The 18,797-nt window shown below is 44.7% G+C and overlaps 1 protein-coding gene across 3 annotated transcripts in view; it reads left to right on the top strand.

The window, feature by feature from the left end:
• The window catches only part of LOC135528253 (rap1 GTPase-activating protein 1-like), an 88,306-nt gene that overhangs the window by 25,009 nt on the left and 44,500 nt on the right, over positions 1-18,797 (top strand). The window lies entirely within an intron of this gene.

The raw sequence follows: 18,797 nt of genomic DNA, 5'->3' as shown, positions 1-18,797 counted from the left end.
AAAAAATAATAATGAAATTAATTACATAATGTTTCAGATTATTTATATCATATGTAAAGAATCCAAGCAGTACATCTCTCCACAATAGTGTAAAATCTTCATAAATGTGTTCAATTATAAATCTACTGATGTCACATATACATATTGTCATGGTGATCCACATTTTGACGTGACTTGTTGTCAAACTAAGTCTTAGAGGGAGCACTTGTGTCACAGACAGCTGGACCCCTCAATCTGTGTCCCTCTCTAAAATCCTTTAAAAGGAATAGCAGTAATTAGTTGGAATCCTGTGTTGGTCGGTAAACTGGCAGGAGAGGCTCCTAGCCTCCCACGCATGTTTTCTGAAACTAAATCATATAAAAACCAAATCTACATATTTTGAAACAACTATAACTAAGTGAGTGAGTGTTATTTATAATAAGGGTTATATCGAGAAAATTGGACCTCCCTGAAATTAAAATGGATGGCCCTCCCTTCAGCGAAATATATTTTTCTTAAACCCTCCATGAACACTTGAAAAAAAATAAAAAAATAATTACCCTCCCCTATACCCAAAATAATAATTAGAACAAAGTGGAAAGCAGAGAACATGTTTACCCTCACTTGGACAGATCAGAGCCTTATGCAGTTTTAGAAACTGTTCTTCCTCCTGTAAGCGTTACATGGCAACGCATGAATTTTGATAGCACACAGTGTGTCTTGTTTGCAACAAAACTGTACCTGTTTGCAAGTAGTTATATGAAAAGTCAAAAGGTAGGCCTACCTTTCCACCCCAGAGAGAGTAGGCCTACAGTGGGAAGAACAAGTATTTGATACACTGCCGATTTTGCAGTTTTTCCCCACTTACAAAGCATGTAGATGTCTGTAATTTTATCATAGCTACTACTGTAAAATTGGCAGTGTATCAAATACTTGTTCTCCCCACTGTACCTTTCCACCCCAGACAGAGTAGGCCTACCTTTCCACCCCAGACAGAGTAGGCCTACCTTTCCACCCCAGACAGAGTAGGCCTACCTTTCCACTCCAGACAGAGTAGGCCTACCTTTCCACCCCAGACAGAGTAGGCCTACCTTTTCACCCCAGACAGAGTAGGCCTACCTTTTCACCCCAGACAGAGTAGGCCTACCTTTCCACTCCAGACAGAGTAGGCCTACCTTTCCACCCCAGACAGAGTAGGCCTACCTTTCCACCCCAGACAGAGTAGGTCTACCAATGCCGCTTTAACTGCTGGCTACTCTTATTCCGTGGCTTAACCCAACGAGAGAAAGTGTTTCCCCAAAAGCTGTCTGGGTTTAAACATCTTCTTTTGTACAGCAAGTGAATTGCTTAATAAATTGATAGCGACAGAATTAGATTACTTCCCAAGCAAATTACTTTTTTTCTTCTTCTCCGGCTTTAGAAGCCTCAATGTTAAAGAAACGAAACAATGATGTCCTCCTATGCATCGGAGTCTAGTCTTTCCCGGGTATTTTACAGCTTGTTTCTAGCATAATGCTTCGCGGACCAACGCGCTGTTTTAGATCACTTTATATAACAGGATACCTTTTATTTAATTAAAAATCTTAAACTAAACAGGGGATAAGCCTGTTCTTTTTTTGTGCCATTTTATCTAATAAAAGATTGGCCTATGTCATACCCCTTCAATTTCGAGTTGGTTTTAACTTCACAGCCCTTTATTGACATAGAGGTCGGCTATTTAAAGAGTGCATGGTGGGTGGATGAATTTACCGACAAATCTATGGATAAAGCAGCGCATAGCCTAATTTCGTCTTTCAAACAGATATACCTAACTCTTATTTCTTAAATAGGAAGAAATAGTCTCCAACACAAAGCCCTCTTGTGTTTAGTAAAGTCTAATTGAAATGAAGACAGTTTAAATGAATTATGCTTACTCGATTTTGCCCACTTTCAGCACCATGAGTTGTCCTTTTCCGATTGATTTTGCCGCTACTGCTGCTTCAAGTTATAGCACCACAATGTAAATTCCTTGAATCTGGTTTATTGTGAGGTCAATACTGCTGATAAATACATCAGGGGCAAGAAAAATATTGTTTTTAATAAAACAATTTATATTAGTAAGTAGCAAGCTATCAAATTTGACCTTCGGTTCTCCTCATCTTTGTGCTCTACTTCTCAAACTGAACAGAACATAAGGCAGCTAGTTCTCATGCAAGATAGTAAATTTTAGTAAATTTTATTTAAATTTAAAGTAAAGATAGTCCAAAAAAATGTACTATCTCCTCTTGAACTGCCTGCCACCTTAGACCTACATAGCAAAGCACACAGGAAGAGCAAAGCCGTCTCAGGGTTGGAATATCTATTGCAGTGTGTAATGCAGCCTAGTTTGATTTACACCATCCCAACAGCTATCTTAGAAATATAACTTTGCTCCACTGTGACTCTGTTCATTAGACTAACTCCTCATCTCTGGACTCTGAGCTTCAGCCAGGGCCATCCATGACTCAGTTTAGCCCGGAGAGAGAGCCTTCACACAGGCAGGCTACTTCTGCAGATACACTCACTATAAATACAGGCCACAGGGCCCAAGGTTTAGACAACCACAACCTCTATCTCAAGGAAGGATACTGATCCTTGGAATTGGTTTCACAGGGAAAAAAATGTATCATGCTTGTTGCCAAATTATCTCTTTCAATGCATGTCTAAATGAGCAGAAACGGTTAATTTGTTGAGACATATGTCACAATATTACACTTCAGGCAAAGTGGTTTATATAAGGGTGTTGTATGGTGGAGAATGCTGTGACTTTGCCTGTGGTTGTATGCCCTCTAGTGGCCCAGTGTACCCAACCAAATGGATTCAGTGTCTAGCATGGATTCAGCGTCTAGCATAAATTCAGCAGATGAAAGTCTAAAAGATTTGCATTTGATTTTGTAATTATGTTCTGCGAAAACCCACTGATGTGTGAGCCCCCCCTCTGTGTTGGGTAAACTGAGGTTAGAGATGTCATTTTACACATTCCTCTATTTGTGTACAGTGTACGGTACACTAAGAACCAGAGGTGTCATTTCACATCTCCCTCTGTTTCTGACACCATGCCGTGTACATTACTAACCCGGGCTTATGTCACCATGCATGTGTACGCTTCTCTGTGCACGTAGAGCTGAGTTGTCTAGCTGGCATAGAGGGGGACAAGGGGGGGAGAACACTGTCATACCCAATCAGCCAAGACTGTCTCCTCTCATCTCCTTCAGCCCGCTGTCTGTCCTGTCTGACTAAATATAGCAAGAGAGACACAACCTAGCCCCCTGGTTCTCACAGACACACCAGTCCAAAGACCGGTTTCATTATTATAATTGTTTTTTTCAAAGTCACACACAGCACCAGAACAAGTGTCTTCATCACCACCAAAAGTACTGATGAAAGCAGCGGGCTGGAGGATGAGACTGTTTGACTGCACCAGTAATTCTTCACAGAAAACATTGTCATTTTCTCATTTGATATCAGGATTGAATTTGTCATGTTAGAAGTCATTTGGTAACCTTTCGAGCAGTTCAGTCCTATTTTCCCCATAATATTAATTTCTTGTGTGCTGACATCTTTGAGAAGGTACACACTTTCTATAGGGTATGCAGTATACATTAAGGTACTTTTAGCATAAAGCATTGGTGATGTGTGTGGATGGTTAAACAATATACACAGGGATGTTCTATGTGAAACGGCTATTGATAGATACAGGAAAACGGGTGTTTTAAGCCAACAGAGGCCAGACACTGAGCTGAGGTCAGATCATTCGTGTACAGTACTTTTAACATTCTACTTCCTGTTTAGAGGAGCTTTAAGCCTCTCCCTGGGGATTTGGGATGTAATCCATTTTCTAGCACTATGCTGCAGGGGTTTTATCCTCCCATGTTGTTATTGTTATCTGATTGACAGACTAACAGACAGCACTCAGTGATAGAAGGCATGACCTTTCCTAGCAGAATAATACAACAACACGGAGAGATGCTAGCGACTGATTTTGTTTCCCATTAGGGTTTAGGTTTGGATAGGCTTAAAACATTAAGTTTAGGCATTCATTCAGAATGGTTAAGGTTTCAGATAGGGTTAAGACCAACAATTAAAACAAAACATTTTAAAACAAAAAAAGTCTCTACCACTGAACACGCAACCTTCTCATCCAGAGTCATGGGATTACATCCAGAGTCATGGGATTACATCCAGAGTCATGGGATTACATCCAGAGTCATGGGATTACATCCAGAGTCATGGGATTACATCCAGAGTCATGAGCGAGTTTATTAGCAAGTGCATCGGAGATGTCGTACCCAGTGTGACTATTAACCTTTCCTAACCAGTAACCGTGGATTGATGGCAGCATTCGCGCAAACCTGAAAGCGCAAACCACCGCTTTCAATCATGGTAAGGCGACTGGAAACATGACCAAATACAAACAATGCAGCTATTCCCTCTGCAAGGTAATCAAACAAGTAAAGTGTCAGTATAGAGACAAAGTAGAGTCTCAAATTATCGTCTCAAACACGAGACGCATGTGGCAGAGGCTACAGTCAATCACGGATTAAAAAAAGAAAACTATCCCCGTCGCCCAGACAAATTAAACAACTTCTTTGCTCGCTTTGAGGACAATACAGTGCCACTGACACGGCCCGCTAGCAAAGCCTGTGGGCTCTCCTTGATGCAATCGCCAACACACTGCACACTGCCCTATCCCATCTGGGATAGGGCAGAATGCTGTTCATTGGCTACAGATCAGCATTTAACACCATGGTACCTTCCAAACTCATCATTAAGCTCGAGACCCTGGGTCTCGACTTCGCCCTGTGCAACTAGATCCTGGACTTTCTGACGGGCCGCCTCCAGGTGGTGAAGGTAGGAAACAGCATCTCCACCCTGCTGAATCTCAACACTGGGGCCCCATAAGGGTGCGTTCTCAGCCCTCTCCTGTACTCCCTGTGTGGCCATGCACGCCTCCAACTCAATCATCAAGTTTGAAGATGACACTACAGTGGTAGGCTTGATTACCAACAATGACGAGACAGCCTACAGGGATTAGGTGAGCACTTGGAGTGTTGTCAGGAAAACAACCTCTCACTCAACGTCAACAAAACAAAGGAGATGATTGTGGACTTCAGGAAACAGCAGAGGGAGCACTCCACATCGATGGGACAGTAGAGGAGAAGGTGGAAAGTTTTAAGTTCCTCGGCGTATACATCACAGACAAACTGAAATGGTCCACCCACACAGACAGCGTGGTGAAGAAGGCACAACAACGCCTCTTCAACCTCAGGAGGCTGAAGAAATTTGGCTAGTCACCTAAAACCCTCACAAACCTTTACAGATGCACAATCGAGAGCATCCCGTCGGGCTGTATCACCGCCTGGTACGGCAACTGCACTGCCCTCAACTGCATGGCTCTCCGGATGGTAGTGCGGTCTGTACAACGCATCACCGGGGGCAAACTACCTGCCCTCCATAACACCTACAGTACCCGATGTCACAGGAAGGCCAAAAAGATCATCAAGGACAACAACCACCTGAACCACTGCCTGTTCACCCCGCTATCATCCAGAAGGCGAGGTCAGTATAGGTGCATCAAAGCTTGGAACGAGAGACTGAATAACAGCTTCTATCTCAAGGCCATCAGACTGTTAAATAGCCATCACTAACATAGAGAGGCTGCGGCCAACATACAGACTCAAATCTCTGGCCCCTTTAATAAATGGACTTAATAAAGGTATCACTAGTCACTTTAAATAACGTCACTTTAATAATGTTTACATATCCTACATTACTCATCTCATATGTATATACTGTATTTTATACCATCTACTGCATCTTGCCTATATATTATTATTCATCCCTGTACATTGGTGTGCATCAGGTAGTTGTTGTGAATTTGTTAGATTGCTTGTTAGATATTACTGCACTGACAGAACTAGAAGTACAAGAATTTTGCTACATTCGCGTTAACATCTGCTAAACATGTGTATGTGACCAATATGATTTGATTTGATTCCATCTGTTCATGGGATTACGACCAGTGGTGTTGTGCAAATTCTTTAGGCAAGGGAGTGCGTTTTTTCTTTGTGACCTCATCATTTCCTCAATCAAAGTACCGACAGTTGTAGCGTATTGAATCATATCATTATATACTATGAATTCCTCCTCCAATTGCAACATCTGCCTATGCCTACACATATTTTTTTTGATACCCTCAAACACCAAGTTAGGCATACATCATTTCAAAATAGGTCATTATCACTATCAATCGTGAATGATACTTCTTCATGTTTTACTGGTGAAACGTCCAAACTGCATCTCCATGCCAATCATTTGATTGATCTCAATCAGTTTCATGGGAATATGCATTTAGATCTGTTTGAATTACTGTTTCATGGGTGAATTAGAGCAGATGGTGTTAACTAACTATTAGCCTTTCTTGTATTTTGTTACAATCAAAGCATGTATCCTGCCTAGTGGTGCACTCTGTTGAGTTTAGCACATTATATATATTTTTTTTGGGGGGGGGGGGACTATTCAGCTTCAGCTAACCATCTTAAAATCTCATTAGAAATGAGGAGGTGATTTGGTGTAACAGTAACGTTACAGCCCTACTATGCTGTGGCAATATATTCAGTATGTTATGTAACATGCTAATGAATAATTATGTTGTAGCGGTGAAGGCTCTGTGCAGGATTTCGCAACAACATTGATTCAGCTTGATCTAACTTTACCTAACCAGCACAATTGTGAGATTTTCTATTTGTAATAATAAGTGATGAGTAGGACCTTCTTGAAAACAGCCATAATATCAAGCTTTTAATGTGGTGTATTCATGCATCTCAATAAACTAGAACCGAAATGCATTATAATCTCCAATTTGGCCCAATTCACATTTCCAAGCCTCTGATTGGCCTCCGCACTGCACACGTGTAGCTTACAGTTCTTCATCATGCTCGCCACTGCCAGAGAGAAGAAACCACCTTTTACCTACCTCTAGGCAGCTATATATATATATATATATATGTATATATTTTTTTTTTCGTTCTATTGTTTTTCATGGAATTTTAGTGGTAATTAAATATAATTTTTAATTAATTATAGGTTAATTAAATATAATGAATTGATAATTTATCAGTAGCTTCTTGATTGAAAACATTCCCAAGTGGGGATTGAGAATCTGAAGGTGTTGCAGGAGAGCATGTGGTTTATTCAGAATCACCTGCTCTTTTTAATGCATACTAATGATGCAGGCAGCTGTCAGGGGAGGTAAAGGTACATGAGGTGCATGTAGGCCGGCTGGTACCTATCACACAGTCTCATCACACAACACTTTGCTCACAAATGGAATACTTCAGTCACTTAGTTATTCAATGTTTTGAAAAGAGCAACCATTTTGAATCGGGTGGGGTGCTTATTATTGTGTCCATATTATATTACACCATACAATACCAGTCAAAAGTTTAAAAAGCTCCTAATCATTCAAGTGTTTTTCTTTATTTGTACTATTTTCTACATTGTAGAATAATAGTGAAGACCTCAAAACTATGAAATAACACATATGGAATCATGTAGTAACCAAAAAGTGTTAAACAAATCCAAATATATATATTCTTCAAAGTAGCCACCCTTTGCCTTGATGACAGCTTTGCACACTCTTGGCATTCACTCAACCAGCTTCATGAGGAATGTTTTTCCAAGTCTTTGAAGGAATTTCCACATATGCTGAGGACTTGCTTTTCCTTCACTCTACGGTCCAACTCATCCCAAACCATCTCAATTGGGTTGAGGCCGGCTGATTGTGGAGGCCATGTCATCTGATGCAGCACCCCAACACTTTTGACTAGTACTGTATATATACATACAGTGGGGCAAAAAAGTATTTAGTCAGCCACCAATTGTGCAAGTTCTCCCACTTAAAAAGATGAGAGGCCTGTAATTTTCATCACAGGTACACTTCAACTATGACAGACAAAATTAGAGAAAAAAAATCCAGAAAATCACATTATAGGATTTTTTAATGAATTTATTTGCAAATTATGGTGGAAAATAAGTATTTGGTCACCTACAAACAAGCAAGATTTCTGGCTCTCACAGACCTGTAAGGTATTTATGACTGTCATAAACCTACCCCCCCAAGTCAATTCATTGTATTTATTATTTTACCAGGTGAGTTGACTGAGAACAGGTTCTCATTTGCAGCAACGACCTGTGGAATAGTTACAGGGGAGAGGAGGGGGATGAATGAGCCAATTGTAAACTGGGGATTATTAGGTGACCTTGATGGTTTGAGAGCCAGCTTGGGAATTTAGCCAGGGACACTGGGGTTAACACCCCTACTCTTACAATAAGTGCCATGGGATCTTTAATGACCTCAGAGTCAGGATACCTGTTTAATGTCCCATCTGAAAGACAGCACCCTACACAGGGCAGTGTCCCCAATCACAGCCCTGGGGCATTTCTTTAGACCAGAGGAAAGAGTGCCTCCTACTGGCCCTCCAACACCACTTCCAGCAGCATCTGGTCTCCCATCCAGGAACTGACCAGTACCAACCCTGCTTAGCTTCAGAAGCAAGCCAGCAGTGGTATGCAGGGTGGTATGCTGCTGACAATGGTTATCGAACAGATTTCCTGTTATATTCATCAGAGGTGTAGGGAGGGTGAAGTCTGTGAATCCCAAAAATAGTAATTAGACAGATGATTAACAAAAAATGCACACAACAGTATTCATACCTTGGTTTGTGTGGTAAATGTGAATGAAAAAACTGTTTTGATAATGGTTTTCATACACATTCCTTGTCCATAATGTAGAGGCCTATGGGACATTCATTGACGAGGTAAGGAAGGAGGATGGGTAAATGTGATCTGCAAAACATACCAATACCAATTTACATGTGTATGCCTCCTTGTCTGTTCAGTCATCTGCACCCAATACAGCTAGCCTTCAACATATTCTTATAGCGTACATATTCTTTTAGCATACATATTCTTATAGCCTACATATTCTTACCTCTTTGATTGAAATCCATTGAATTGCGTTTTCTGTTTTAGAAAGATTTGCACAAACTTGAAAAGAAAGAGGGTATCATCGTAAAACAATATGAATTTAGATCATACAAGGGACAAACCTGACCTTAAATTGAGGATATCTTTACATTTTTACAGTTAAGTGCCTGCAGCTGCTGTCCTTTCAAATCCAAATGTTTCAGTTGGGCAGTTAGGTTCCTGCAAGAACCCCCACCAACTAAGGAGGTTCCTCATTGAACCCCGCCTCCTATGGGGTTCTTGGAAGAACCTTTTGGGGGCCATTTTCAGTGCCAAGAATCCTAGGGTTCTTCGAAGAACTTTGAGGATCTTGGAAGAACCCTTGTTGAACCCCTCATTTTTAGAGTGAGAATGTCACCTTTCCAACAGGTCAGTTAGTCAAATGTTTGCCCTCCTAGAGCTGCCCCAGTCAACTGTAAGTGCTGTTATTGTGATGTGGAAACATCTAGGAGCAACAACGTCTCAGCCGCAAAGTGGTAGGCCACACAAGCTCACAGAACAGGACCGCCGAGTGCTGAAGTGCGTAGTGCATAAAAAACATCTGTCCTCGGTTGCAACACTCACTACCGAGTTCCAAACTGCCTTTGGAAGCAATGTCAGCATGAAGCTCATCGAGAGCTTCACGAAATGGGTTTCCATGGCCGAGCAGCCGCACACAAGCCTTACACCATGTGTAATGCCAAACGTCTGCTGGAGTGGTGTTAAGCTCGCGGCCATTGGACTCTGGAGCAGTAGAAACGTGTTTTCTGGAGTGATGAATCACGCTTCACCATCCAGCAGTACGACGGACGAATCTGGGTTTGGAGGATGCCTGGAGAATGCTACCAACTTGAATGCATAGTGCCAACTGTAAAGTTTGATGGAGGAGGAATAATGGTCTGGTGCTGTTTTATAGGGTTCGGGCTTGGCCCCTTAGTTGCAGAGAAGGGAAATCTTAACGCTACAACATACAATGACGACAATCTAGACAATTCTGTGCTTCCAACTGTGTGGCAACAGTTTGGGGAAGGCCCTTTCCTGTTTCAGCATGACAATGCCCCTGTGCACAAAGCGAGATCTATGTCAAGATCGGTGTGGAAGAACTGGCCTGTAGAGAGCCCTGACCTCAACCCTATCGAACACCTTTGGGATGAATTGGAACACCGACTGCGAGCCAGGCAAGGCTTCTTCGCCCAGATGTCCACATACTTTAGGTCATGTAGTGTATTACTTCAAATAGATTCTGTCATTGTGTCATGTGTTACAAATGTCCCCATTTGAAAAGTCATGCTTCAAGCTTTCCAGACTGTGGTTTGTTTGCCATGGCAGCTAAACACTTCAATTCTCGATAAGGGTTAAGAAACAACCAAGATAACTGTTTTCTTATCTTTTAATGTCGTGCCAAATGGTCCTTTACCAAATGACTTTTGATGAGGAACCCATTAAGAATGTCTCTGAGTCAGACTAATCTGCCTTTTTGACTGCTGTCCAATATTTCCATTATTTGGTGCCTCTTAAGGCTGCAGGTAGATTTCATTTTGAAGGAGAAATATGGTCTTAAAACACACTGTGATGCCAGAGGAGAATGTTGAGAATTGTGCACTTTTAGTAGGATATGCAATTCATCATATTTGCCCAGAGGTGACCTGTGTGTCACATTGCTCTGAGTGGATGGGATAGGACGTGTGTGCTGGCGTGTGTGATGCATGTGACACATGATGCATGGCTCCGTGCAGGGAAAACACACAGAGAGGAATAGCATTACACCCATGCCAAGAAGTACTTGAATTGTAATGTTTGGAGGACAAAGGATTTTCCAAAGACTACTCTTGGGATGTGATGCTTGTGTTCATTTCCTCAACAAAAAATGTGACAAAAATATTTGTCAAACACCTATTTCTCAGAGGCAATTGACAAGACTATAACTGACTAAATAGACCCAGAAAAAAACAGGTTCAACGTTTATGGCCATGTCGCAGCAGTGTGCAGGAAGGAGATGTGGTAAATGTGCAGGAGGGCATGGAAGGATGGTCGAGTTTTGGTGGATAAAGTCGTGTTTGTTAACTGTAGGGGTGTCCATGTTGCTGGGGATCGGAAGTGTCCGGTGCTAGAGAGACCGATTGAGTGGCCAGAGTCAAAGTAGTGCAGGAAGTGCCGTATGCTGAGGCAGTGAAGCAAGTGGAGGAGGATGGGTCAAGGGTGCAGTGAGTAGTAGATTGGTGCCAGCACAGAGGCATAGGCCAACGAGTGATTTATGCTTCATCAAGGTTGGCTTCTTAGCGTTCAAAGTAATGGTTATCATCCGTACCACAGAGATCACAGAAAATATATCGTAAATCACAGAAAATATATGTTGTGGTGGCAGCTGCAGAAAACTATTTGGGTATACATGATTTGACTTCAGAAGAGCTACAGGGTGTGTTAAGTTGTGGGGCTATATTTCATAGAGGAACAGGACTAATGAAGATAATTTAATGTTGGTAAGCTGTGACTGGCCTCACACTCCAGTACCGTTGGCTGGCGTTATTTGCACCTAAAAGTTGGCAGTGATCCGCTATCTGAATTCCAAAGAAGAAGAAGAGGAGTGTGGGCAGACAGGTTCCGCTCTGGCTCACAGTATTGAGTTTAATAGTAAAACAACAGTCTAGCTGTTTTTCTCTCCCTTGAGTATAGAAAAGTAATCTGTCTTTGAATTTGTAGTCTCACATAACCTTCCCACTTTCCCCACTGCATTTCATAGCCAGGTTCTGTAGCCAACATAGCCAAGCTTCCCTATTTTCCTCAGAGAAAAGGGCTTGATTCTAACCCTTACCGTTCAAAAGATATGACCTGTAATACCGTAATACGTTATTTTCTTTCTGAAGTTCATTGGCAGGCCGCATATCACGGGCCATTCTAAAACTAGGCTAATTGCAGACCGTATCGTTAACCATTTGTTTAGGCTACACCTTTTCAGTCGTGTTACTTCATTAGCTACCTATAGCTACCAACTCGGGGTGCGTTCAGAGGGACACAACATTTTGGAACATTCAGATAGAAATATGCTATGTAGAACAAATATGCATCTCTGACATATAATAAGAAATAATGGCGGCTTTATTCATGTCATTTCTATCTGCAACTGAACGTTACCCTTGTAACATTACCAGTAGCCTTGGACCAGGACTCGAGCACTGGGAATTCAGCCATAGGGACTTGTGACTTGACTATTGGTGACTCGAACTTGAACATAGGGAACTCGGACTCGAGCACAGGGGATTTGGCACTCGATTCGGACTCGAGGTTTAGTGCCTTGAAACAGTCCTTCGCTCTCGTTCAAAGTCATTAGCCCATTCTACTTTGGACACCAATGTGGCTGCGGCATCTGTGAAATGTTGATGACAACAAGGATAACGATGGTGATGATGCTGTGAAACCCATACTACTCTTATTCATGTTTGTCATATTTCTGCTGTTGGGAAGAGAATAGGGTGGTATGCAGAACAATATGTTGGTAGGACAAGGATATGTACGTTTGTGCACATGGCAGTCAGCGATTTCTGTTTACTAGAGGTTAATGAGGCAATTCAAATGTGATGTGACTAAAATTAAAGGGACTATAGTCGACTAAAATTGCCCACTGTTTTTGTAAGTTTGACAATAGACTAAATCAGTATTGACTGACTTTAGTCAAAATGACTACAACTAAATCTAAATGAGTGCCAAAATGAACACTGTCACACACACACACACACACACACACACACAGAGAGAGAGAGGAGACAGTGATGCATCACATTAGCCTGTCTAAAGCACTGCTTAAAAGGAATTGCTTTTTTCCTTGGGGACAATCGCTCTCCCATCCATCTGAAATTGTGCCCATTTGGGCCAGCTCCATCACAAGGCCTGAGGGCTGAGATGGACATTTCAAGGGCCCCTGAGGGGAGCAGGTGGATCTTAGTCCAGCAGGCATTATTTATGTGTTCATTCACAACACATGCTCTGCTCCTGTCTGGCTGTTAAAGGACAGGCCAGGACAGACCAGGACAGGCCAAGAGTGACTAGTGGCAGCCAGGTCAGTCCAGCACAGGACAGAGAAAGTTTCCAGTTTTATTAGTGGTATGTGCAGGATACACATGGTATACACCATCCAACTAAACACAGACTTACATGTTCCTTCTGGACAATGCAACAACAATAAGACATTATATAATCTAAGAGTAAGAGCTGGACATCATGATGGGATGTGACCTGTTTGGAACATAGATTAGGTTAGAGGGGTAGGAGTAGTGGTGGCTATTCAGCATGATACATGTTAATTGGGGTGGGGACAGGCTATATGTCTGTTGGGGGGGGGGGGGGGGTCTGTGTTGAGGATCTGTGTGAAGGACCTACATGTGGTCTTTGACGAGCATCTCGAAGCAATTCATGATGACCAAAGTGAGTGCTACAGGTCAGTAGTGGTTCAGTTCCTTTCCTTTTTCTTAAGCACGGGGGTGATAGTGGACATCTTGAAGCAGATGGCCTGAGCTAGAGAGAGATTGCAAATGTTGGAGAACACAACAGCTTGCTGGTCTGCTCATACTCAGAAGGCGCGGCTATGGACGTCGTCTGGGCCAGAAGCCTTGCGAGGGTTAATACTTTTGAATGACTTACTTACATCCTCCTTGGAGACTGTAAACACGCAGCCCTCGTTGTCCTCCGGGGCTCTCCTCGGCAGCTCAGAGTCGTTTTTGCTCCAAGTGTGATAAAAAAAAGTGTTTAGCACGTCTGGTAGGGTGGCGTTGGTGTCCGCGAGCGTGACTGGCTTTCTGTTTGTAATCCGTGATCGTTAAAACCCCCTGCCACATTCGCCTTATTAAGCCAGAGGCCGACTGCAAACATCTGCCATGATGTTAATGTGTTAGAGGGAATGGAGGGGACATGGGGACTGACAGAGACACTGGGAGTGTTGCAGAATTCACATGTTTACTGAAGATGTAGGCAAAAGTAGAACACTCCCTTTACATGTTACATCTATCACAATGCTACTGTATGAATGTTGTTTGGAAATGAAATTAGCATGTACTGTTGGGGCGAATATGACATGTAAGCCAGCCCATGTTCATTTTTGAAGCAAGAGGCTAGATTTATAAAGAAAGACACGAAGGAGGACACACAGAACATCTGCTTGCTATATTTACAAGCAACAGGTTTATTTCCTCATGTTAAATATCAATGAGTTTTTTTCAAGTTGTTGGTGTTTGATTGAAATGCTTGTTGACCCAGAGAGAGTGGAAGGAATTAGTTAGTGATGCTAGATCGCATTGGGTGGGCCGGCCAATGGTTGCCCTGCGTACTGTAGGCTGGGCTATCCCTCCTACAGTGATGCTGGAGCGTGTTGCCTTGCGTAGGCTGGGCTATCCCTCCTACTGTGATGCTGGAGCGTGTTGCCTTGTGTACTGTAGGCTGGGCTATCCCTCCTACAGTGATGCTGGAGCGTGTTGCCTTGCGTAGGCTGGGCTATCCCTCCTACTGTGATACTGGAGCGTGTTGCCTTGCGTAGGCTGGGCTATCCCTCCTACAGTGATGCTGGACCGTGTTGCCTTGCGTAGGCTGGGCTATCCCTCCTACAGTGATGCTGGAGCGTGTTGCCTTGCGTAGGCTGGGCTATCCCTCCTACAGTGATGCTGGAGCGTGTTGCCTTGCGTACTGTAGGCTGGGCTATCCCTCCTACAGTGATGCTGGAGCGTGTTGCCTTGCGTAGGCTGGGCTATCCCTCCTACAGTGATGCTGGAGCGTGTTGCCTTACGTACTGTAGGCTGGGCTATCCCTCCTACAGTGATGCTGGAGCGTGTTGCCTTGCGTACTGTAGGCTGGGCTATCCCTCCTACAGTGATGCTGGAGCGTGTTGCCTTGCGTACTGTAGGCTGGGCTATCCCTCCTACAGTGATGCTGGAGCGTGTTGCCTTGCGTAGGCTGGGCTATCCCTCCTACAGTGATGCTGGAGCGTGTTGCCTTGCGTACTGTAGGCTGGGCTATCCCTCCTACAGTGATGCTGGAGCGTGTTGCCTTGCGTACTGTAGGCTGGGCTATCCCTCCTACAGTGATGCTGGAGCGTGTTGCCTTGCGTACTGTAGGCTGGGCTATCCCTCCTACAGTGATGCTGGAGCGTGTTGCCTTGTGTACTGTAGGCTGGGCTATCCCTCCTACAGTGATGCTGGAGCGTGTTGCCTTGCGTAGGCTGGGCTATCCCTCCTACTGTGATGCTGGAGCGTGTTGCCTTGCGTACTGTAGGCTGGGCTATCCCTCCTACAGTGATGCTGGAGCGTGTTGCCTTGCGTAGGCTGGGCTATCCCTCCTACAGTGATGCTGGAGCGTGTTGCCTTGCGTAGGCTGGGCTATCCCTCCTACAGTGATGCTGGAGCGTGTTGCCTTGCGTAGGCTGGGCTATCCCTCCTACTGTGATGCTGGAGCGTGTTGCCTTGCGTAGGCTGGGCTATCCCTCCTACAGTGATGCTGGAGCGTGTTGCCTTGCGTAGGCTGGGCTATCCCTCCTACTGTGATGCTGGAGCGTGTTGCCTTGCGTACTGTAGGCTGGGCTATCCCTCCTACAGTGATGCTGGAGCGTGTTGCCTTGCATAGGCTGGGCTATCCCTCCTACAGTGATGCTGGAGCGTGTTGCCTTGCGTAGGCTGGGCTATCCCTCCTACAGTGATGCTGGAGCGTGTTGCCTTGCGTAGGCTGGGCTATCCCTCCTACTGTGATGCTGGAGCGTGTTGCCTTGCGTAGGCTGGGCTATCCCTCCTACAGTGATGCTGGAGCGTGTTGCCTTGCGTAGGCTGGGCTATCCCTCCTACAGTGATGCTGGAGCGTGTTGCCTTGCGCGTACTGTAGGCTGGGCTATCCCTCCTACAGTGATGCTGGAGCGTGTTGCCTTGCGTAGGCTGGGCTATCCCTCCTACAGTGATGCTGGAGCGTGTTGCCTTGCGTACTGTAGGCTGGGCTATCCCTTCTACAGTGATGCTGGAGCGTGTTGCCTTGCGTAGGCTGGGCTATCCCTCCTACAGTGATGCTGGAGCGTGTTGCCTTGCGTACTGTAGGCTGGGCTATCCCTCCTACAGTGATGCTGGAGCGTGTTGCCTTGCGTAGGCTGGGCTATCCCTCCTACAGTGATGCTGGAGCGTGTTGCCTTGCGTAGGCTGGGCTATCCCTCCTACAGTGATGCTGGAGCGTGTTGCCTTGCGTACTGTAGGCTGGGCTATCCCTCCTACAGTGATGCTGGAGCGTGTTGCCTTGCGTAGGCTGGGCTATCCCTCCTACAGTGATGCTGGAGCGTGTTGCCTTGCGTAGGCTGGGCTATCCCTCCTACTGTGATGCTGGAGCGTGTTGCCTTGCCTAGGCTGGGCTATCCCTCCTACAGTGATGCTGGAGCGTGTTGCCTTGCGTAGGCTGGGCTATCCCTCCTACAGTGATGCTGGAGCGTGTTGCCTTGCGTACTGTAGGCTGGGCTATCCCTCCTACTGTGATGCTGGAGCGTGTTGCCTTGCGTAGGCTGGGCTATCCCTCCTACAGTGATGCTGGAGCGTGTTGCCTTGCATAGGCTGGGCTATCCCTCCTACAGTGATGCTGGAGCGTGTTGCCTTGCGTAGGCTGGGCTATCCCTCCTACAGTGATGCTTTGTAGGCTGGGCTATCCAATGGAGGGTGGGTGGAAGGAGGAAGGGAAGGATGCTGGGGAGAGGATAGGCCTCTCAACCCCCTAATCAACAGTCAATAATACCGCCAGGTATCTGAGGCAGAGCCATATCAACAGTCAGTAATACCGCCAGGTATCTGAGGCAGAGCCATATCAACAGTCAGTAATACCGCCAGGTATCTGAGGCAGAGCCATATCAACAGTCAGTAATACCGCCAGGTATCTGAGGCAGAGCCATATCAACAGTCAGTAATACCGCCAGGTATCTGAGGCAGAGCCATATCAACAGTCAGTAATACCGCCAAGTATCTGAGGCAGAGCCATATCAACCGTCAGTAATACCGCCAGGTATCCGAGGCAGAGCCATATCAACAGTCAGTAATACCGCCAGGTATCCGAGGCAGAGCCATATCAACAGTCAGTAATACCGCCAGGTATCCGAGGCAGAGCCATATCAACAGTCAGTAATACCGCCAGGTATCTGAGGCAGAGCCATATCAACCGTCAGTAATACCGCCAGGTATCTTAGGCAGAGCCATATCAACAGTCAATAATACCGCCAGGTATCCAAGGCAGAGCCATATCAACAGTCAGTAATACCGCCAGGTATCTGAGGCAGAGCCATATCAACCGTCAGTAATACCGCCAGGTATCTGAGGCAGAGCCATATCAACAGTCAGTAATACCGCCAGGTATCCAAGGCAGAGCCATATCAACAGTCAGTAATACCGCCAGGTATCTGAGGCAGAGCCATATCAACAGTCAGTAATACCGCCAGGTATCCAAGGCAGAGCCATATCAACAGTCAGTAATACCGCCAGGTATCCGAGGCAGAGCCATATCAACAGTCAGTAATACCGCCAGGTATCTGAGGCAGAGCCATATCAACAGTGTAATGTTTCCTCTATCAACTTTGATAGATCACATTGAACACATCAGATGTAGATAGCAGCTGGCCTTTCATTGCTTCAGTTTTATCAAAGCTTGAAGTGGTCAATTGTATCCCGTTTTTCCTGTGAGAAATATCTATTTGTACTGATATTTTTCATCACAGGTAAGCTTGTGGTGATTAGCATGCTTGTTTGAAGGAGCTGGTACAGAGTTCTATGAGAAATGAGGAGCTGAGAGAGATTGAGCCCTACGCAGCCTAATAGTGGCATGTTGTCCATGCCTCTGATCCCATGTGATGGGGTCGTGAACCCCGGGCAGGCTGTGCTCTGGGGTCAACTGATGGTCACACGCAATCAGCCAGCCATCCAGATCTCACAGATTACACCCTGCTCTGCTTTGCTCTCCTCTCCATCCACGCAAAAGCTGGTCTCTGCCTCTCCAGTAAAGGAGAGTAAAGGAGAGGGGAAAGACAGAAGTAATCATAGTGGTTTCTGTCTTTTTCCCTTCAGCTCATATATTGACACACATGAAATGTAGCAGTCACAGCAGAGCCCCACCAGCTCCTCACTACACTATATTACTGGTGGTCACAGCAGAGCCCCACCAGCTCCTCACTACACTATATTACTGGTGGTCACAGCAGAGCCCCACCAGCTCCTCACTACACTATATTACTGGTGGTCACAGCAGAGCCCCACCAGCTCCTCACTCCACTGCTGGTGGTCACGCTCCTCAATATACTACTGGTGGTCCAGCAGTTCCTCTCTACACTACACTACTGGTGGCTTCGGCGATATACCGTTTATACCGTATACCGGGGTATTTTCAAATACCAACTGTATGATTTTCAATACTGTTCCCAAAATGTTTAGGGTTGGGGGCAACCCTGTCTCGCTGAGGCTTCGGTGCTACGCTGCTGCTTATAACTAACTATAAGTGAAGTATAACTACAAGAAATCTGAGATGTGTCAAATAAATGATATCCAGCTCAGGGCTCCAGCTATTCATTTGGTTTGCTAACTTGCTAGCTAAGTGGCTAGATTTCAAGATCAAGCTTCTTGGTTACAGAAGAGACATTCAATCCCCTCCTGGATCAAGATCCCCGTTGCCTTAATTGTTTGGTGCGTAAAAAAAAGTATATACATATATATATATATACAATACCAGTCAAAAGTTTGGACACACCTACTCATTGAAGGTTTTTCTTTATTTTTCCTATTTTCTACATTGTATAATAACAGTGAAGA

The sequence above is a fragment of the Oncorhynchus masou genome, chromosome 33, assembly GCF_036934945.1.
Source record: "Oncorhynchus masou masou isolate Uvic2021 chromosome 33, UVic_Omas_1.1, whole genome shotgun sequence".
NCBI classification, from domain to species: Eukaryota; Metazoa; Chordata; class Actinopteri; order Salmoniformes; family Salmonidae; genus Oncorhynchus; species Oncorhynchus masou.
Note: the sequence above shows the minus strand (reverse complement) of the source record. Positions and strands in the feature narration are given on the sequence as shown.